The sequence below is a fragment of the Globicephala melas genome, chromosome 10 (assembly GCF_963455315.2).
Source record: "Globicephala melas chromosome 10, mGloMel1.2, whole genome shotgun sequence".
NCBI lineage: Eukaryota > Metazoa > Chordata > Mammalia > Artiodactyla > Delphinidae > Globicephala > Globicephala melas.
This window is the reverse complement of record NC_083323.1, coordinates 16621673-16628154: the sequence shown is the minus strand read 5'-3', so window position 1 is coordinate 16628154 and position 6482 is coordinate 16621673.

Below are 6482 nucleotides of genomic sequence, written 5' to 3'. Positions count from 1 at the left end.
GCAGTGAAGAGTAACTGAGATGATGTACGTAAACGCTAGTAGATGGCATCATCTAGGAAACGGAGGCCTTTTTGTGTTTTCCTTAATTCAAACATCATAATTTCTTTATTGCTATCATATCTTGAAGTCAGTGGGAATATGTTCCAGCAGCTCAGGGTCCGCAGGGCTCTCGGTTCTCATAGACTGTGGACAGGCTGCGGCTTCAGGTGAACCCGGGTGTTACCCAGCAAGGGCTCACTGCCTGACACTCAGAGAAGCCAACATGACAGAGCCAGCTTTTGAGAAAAGGAGTTGTATTGTGAGATCGACTGACGAAGAGACAGGAGGCAAGGCTCACCAATCTACCTCCCGGATCCAGTGTCCAGGGAGAAATTTACAGGGTCAGGGGAATTTCAAACTTGGAGGCTGATTGGCTAGTCTCCAACCCGTCCGTATTAGCTACTCGGGCTGCTGGAGGCCAGATGTTCCTTATTGAAGCACTTCTTGCTTCATAAAAGGCTCTGGTGGCAACATTTCTATTCTTTGAGCTCCGTAGACTGAAGATTCCCGGGTCATCCTGGAGACGGCCTCCTGTCTTGCACATGCCAGTCCTGCCTCGGTAAAAATAACTCAAAGTTTGACTAATCAATCATCCTATTTAAGGAGGCAAAACTCATTTTAGCTGGTAAGTGTTTCACGTGCTGTTTCACAGGTGCTTCCCTTTTTGGTTTTCTCCTCTTCCTTCACGGGTTTCAGGGTCTGACTCAGCATTGAGGACTCAGCGTGCTCAACACCGGCCTCCATCCTCCTGGTGAGATCCCCCACCCTCCCCGTTCAGCTCCAGGCCTCGGAGACGAGTGTGTGACATCGACATGACCCCTCGTGGGGCCCCTGTGCTGTGCTAGCGACATTATCATCCTCCGTGCAGTTTCACTTGTAATGACCTGAGAGACAAGATCATGCTTGTGAAAGGGCCCATCTCCTCTTTCCCTTGGCTGGAAAATGGTGATCCTGGCTAAAAGAGATTTTCACAATCTTGAGAACCATGGAATGCGAGCGCTACAAAGGCCTGCAGTTCAAAATCCGTTTTACAGAGGAGGAAACCCGAGGCCAGGAGAAGGTAGAGGGCTGTGTGTTACAGGAAGACAGTGCAGGCTGGACAGGAAGCCGACTCAGGTTCAAATCCAGGTTCCTTCACGTACTCTGTGACCCTGAGTAGATCATGGGGTGTCTCTAGATCTCGACTTTGTCTCCTGTAAAGTGGGAATGACAGTAGTGCCTGACTCCTCGTGGAGTCCTGAGGATTAAATGAGGTTGTGTGTGTGTGTGTGTATCTCAGTCCAGAGCCTGGCACCGAGGCGGTGCTCGACCAGTTCTAACGCTTGCCCTCTGCCCTAATTCCCCTTCACTTTTCTTCATCTATTCAGCGCCCTTGCTGTGGAGTGTGCCTCACAGCACCCAAGGGAGCTGGAGCAGAAGCCCCACTCCTTCCCCTTCACGATGCCCACGGTTCCGGAAACTGGGGACCTGGGAATTACCCTCATTTTGTTTTCAGGTTTCCCATGGTCACAAATGTTGCATAAGCTTTGGGAACAACTTTGGTTTTCCTTACTTATAATTATGTCATAGTAATTGCAAAAAATTGTATAATCACCTTTTTTAAAATTGAATTATAGTTGATTTAGTGTTGTGTTAGTTTTAGGTGTATAGCAAAATGATTCAGATATATGTATATAAAACTCTGTTTCTCTCTCTCTCTCTCTCTCTCTCTCTATATATATATATATATATATCTTCTGTTTCAGATTCCTTTCCCTTATAGATTATTACAAGATATTGACTGTAGTTCCCTGTGCTATACAATAGGTCCTTGTTGTTTATCTATTTTATATATAGTAGTGTGTATCTGTTAATCCCAGACTCCTAATTTATCCCTCCCTCCTTTGGTAACCACAAGTTTGTTTTCTATGTCTGTTTTGTAAATAAGTTCATTTTTTTAGATGCCACATATAAGTGATATCATATGACATTTGTCTTTCTCTGACTTACTTCACTTAGTATGCTAATCTCTAGGTCCACCCATGTTGCTGCAAATGGCATTACTTCATTCTTTTTATAATTACATTTATCATAAAGAGTAACAGGCACCTATGGCATGTGTCCGCTATGGCACTGTGCGTGAACCTTCCCAGCAGCCCCCTGAGACAGGGCCTATCTTTATCGCCCTCCTTATGCAGATGACGAGGCCGAGGCATTGAGAAGCTAAGGATCTGCTCAAGGTCACTAGCTGCTTGGTGTCCAGATACGGCCCCAGAGCACTCTGGTTTTGGAGTTGCTGTGCTTCTCTCTCCACACGCAGCCAGCGTGCCTTCACTACTCTTAGCTATTGCCTTATTTAAAGAGGATCATCCACTTTTCTTTTGTCTTTTAAATCCATGTTGGCTTTTCAAGTTTTATGAAATTGGAGATGGCCGAGGTCTCCCCGTCGGCTTCAGATGTTTGACAGCTGGTATTCTCTGCCACATTTGCTCTTTCCATTTAACAACTTTTGCCTCAGATGGAAAAATTTATAGTTTTTTAAAATGGCTTTTTACAAAATTTGAGGGTTGGAGGTGATGGGTGGAAAAACAGGCAGGGTAGAGGAGAAAGTCTTTATTTTTGAGTCTGGTCTCATTTAAAAAGCTCTTTTTGCACTCTCTTCAACGTTTTGGCTTTCCAGTTTTTCTCTTGTTAGTGGTTTTGCCCTGTCTCAGTTTATTCTGTGACTCGTGCCTGAGGGGACATGTTCTCCAAAGAGAATGCCCCACACTACATCTTGTTCTGGCCATGTACTACCCCCTGTCTCTCAGTCAAGGCCCTCTCTGTGAGGGGAGCGGAGGGTTCACTCTGGTGAACGGGATGCCATATAGGAGCAACCGTTAGACGGGGTAGGGATGGAATGAACTTCCCTTAGAAGAGCCAGACATTTGAGTGAGTAAACCCATGACACGATGTTTTTCCTGGCACCAGGACCCCTTAAGCAGCAGATTAGTACAGAGGATTCTCCTGTGGGTGACGGAAGCACATCATGATTCCTGTTGTTTTAGTCAGAACGGAGAACAGAACACTTCACTCAAATGAGCGGGGGCTCAGGAGAGGCCACCCTTTTTGTTCCACTTGGAACTTCCAACCCATAGGCACATTCCAAGAAACACAAATGACCAAGAAACCCAATCATATCCTTTCTGATATGTGTTACTTCCTCGTAGTTGCCAACCACTTATGTTGAAAATGATGACAAAGAAGGAAAGACAGAACAGCCCGCAGTTCCAGTTCCATTCTACACGTGCAGAATGTGCACATGTGCACGTACCAAGAAGTAAAATAAAAACAGCTGAGTCAGCTTTGTGCAGCATTTCCACTGTTCTGGGAAGAAATAAATACACATGCATGTATGAGCTACAAAATATGAATTATGCAATTTGAGTAATTCTGCACGAGTCAAGTGCTCTTATATTTGCTCTTTATGTTGTACATCTTTGTACAATATCAAGATGGACTATAATTTATGCTAATAGTTAAAATTTTCAACTTTACTTAGAACAGCATTAAATAATAAATAAAAAGCACCATGTTAAGGTCAACATCAATGGTCATAAATCACATCGATAGCATGTAGCCTTGATAGGATGTGATGAAATAGCACTTTATCCTGTGATCTTCCTCCCCACACCCATAAGCGCAGTTTAACCAAGAGTAAAACACCACACAAATCCCAATGGACAGACATTCTACAAATACCTGGCTAGTACTCATAATTGTAAAATCATGAAAATCAGTGAACGTCTGAGAAACTGTCACAGCCAAGAGGAGCCTTAAGGGCACATGAAAACTAAAAGTATGTGGTATTCTGGATGCGATCCAGGAGTAGAAAAAGGGCATTACCTAAAAACAAAGGAAATTTGAATAAAGTGTAGACTTTAGTTTTAAAAAAATGAGGGGGGCTCACTCAAGGGCTACGACCGTTAGTTCATCGGAAAACTAAGATGCTTGGGCCTCAGAGGACCCGGGTCCAGACTTTCGGGCCCCAAGTCACACTCTCTGGCTTTCACTCAGTGCAGGGTTCCCTTCTCCTGCAATTTCTTGGGGCTGCATAATCTCCTTTGAGCCCCATTTCCTCATCTGCATAAGCGTCTCAGAGTGGTTGAGGGCACGGGCTCAGGAAGCAGAAGCTGGATGTTCATCCCCGCCATTGCCACTTCCTAAACCTTTGGCAAATCGGCGTGTGCCTGTTTCCTCGCTGGTGAAGTGAGCGTCGTCAGACTCTTGGTGGCTGAGAGGTTCCAGTAGGTTATCGCTTGTCAAGTACTTAGCACAGTACCTGGTGCCGGGCAGTGCTCAGCATAGGTTAGTGTGATTGTCTCTTGTGACTGGCTTCCTTTGCTCTCACATGGACAAACAGAGCCACAGCCTAGGGTAGCATGAACCCTGCTAGTATGAATCACAATAGCTCGTAGTTATTAAACTTTTGCTGTGTAAGTATTTCATAAGTATTTTCATTTTATCCTGAAAATCACATTGAAACAGTTACCTTTATTATGCCCCCATTATCCGTGAGGGAACTGAGGTTCGAGGAGAACAGGCAACTCACCCCAAGTCACACAGGTAAGTAGGAGCCAAACCCACATGCATATTTTGGGAACACATGACTTAGTCTGTTGGGGCTGCTATATCAAATTACCACTGACCGGGGGGCTTATAAACAACAGGAGTTTATTCCTCACAGTTTTGGAGGATGAAAGTCTGAGATCAGGGTGCCAGCATGGTTGGGTTCCGGTGAGAGTCCTCTTCCAGATTGCAGACTGCCGACTCATCATTGATTCCTCATATGGCAGAAAGAGGTGAGGGAGCTCTCTGGGGTTACTTTTATCAGGCACTAATCCCATTCATGAGGGCTCCACCCTCATGATCTAATCACCCCCCATAGGCCCCACCTCCAAACACCATCACATTGGGGATTAGGTTTCAACATATGAATTTTTTGGAGGGTGGGGGGAAACGCAAAAATTCAGTTCACAGCAATGACCTTCTAAATCCAATGCCTCTACTATCGGATGGTGTGGTCTGCAGTTCTCAATCTGGGTTTCTTGGTTTACTAGTTTGCATTCTTGAGGAGAAATGTGATGGACTAAGCTCAGTCTATGGATATTTTCCCCCTTGGGTTAAGTGTGCATTCTTGGATCGGTCAGCTGTGACCAGAGGGGTCGGGTCATGTGGTTCCAACATGGTAGCCTAAACCATATAGAGGCTGAGAACTTTTCCCAGAAAGGAACCTTTCTATTATGCATTCCCACTCCAATCCTAACGTTGTCTCAGTGTTCCCTCCAGAGGCTTAAGCCACTGCAGGTATTACTGTCTGCCTTCCTCCTGCCGAGCTTGGCTGGAGGCATGGGGGACCTTCACTGGCAAGCTCAGTCCTGCCCAGTTCTGGAATCCATCTACACAGTGTTGGCAGTACATTGAGTGCCCTGTGTCTGCCAGTGGGTGGGATCTGGAAATTAGTCTGGCAGTCATAAGCAGCAAGTGTCTATGTGTTTACCATGCTGATTTCCCCCCACCTCTTGCTAGGTCTTTCTGATGACATTCCCGCCTTGTTCTTGGGATGGTACTTCAATAACCCAGATTATCTTACCACTTCCTCCCCATTTCCTGGGCATGCAACCACTAGGTGAGGTCCTGTCCTAATTTAAACATAAGGCTCAGAATTATAAACTCCCTCTGCTATCACCCACACATCCAGCCACCCACCCATCAAATCAGGTCCCTCTGCATGTTTTTCTTTTAACTTTTATTGTAGAAAATTTCAAACATTCACAAAAATATACAGCCTCATATGATAAATCTTCATGTACCCGTCACCTGGCTTCAACGATGATTAAACCATGGCCAAACTTGTTTTATCTATACTTCCACCTAATCTCCCTCAGTATTATTTTGTAGCAAATTTCAGATCATACCATTGCATCTGTAAATAGTTTGGTGTACATCTCTGAAATATTAGAATTTTGTTTTTAACATAATCACAAGCCTATTAATTCACCTAAATATATTAGCAATGATTTCTTAATATCACCAAATAATCCAGCCAATGTTTATATTTCCAGTTGTCTCACACATTTGAAAGGTTTTTTATTAACAGTTTTTGAGTCAGCATCCACATAAGGTCCCATATTGTGATTTGTTGATACAATCTCTAGATTTTTGTCTCTATCTCTATTTTCCCCTTTATTTCTTAAAGAAACTGGGATGTTTGTTCTGGAGAGCTTCCCAGTTGGTACTTGCTGATGGAACATTAAGAATGAGGGCCCTCTTCTGGGTTGCAGGCTGCCAACTTCTCACTGTGTCCTCATATGGTGGAAGGAAGAAGGGAGCTCTCTGGGGCCTCTATTATAGGGCACTAATCCCATTCCTGAGGCCTCCATCCTCATGGCCTAACCACCTCTCCAAAGTCCCACCTTCCAATA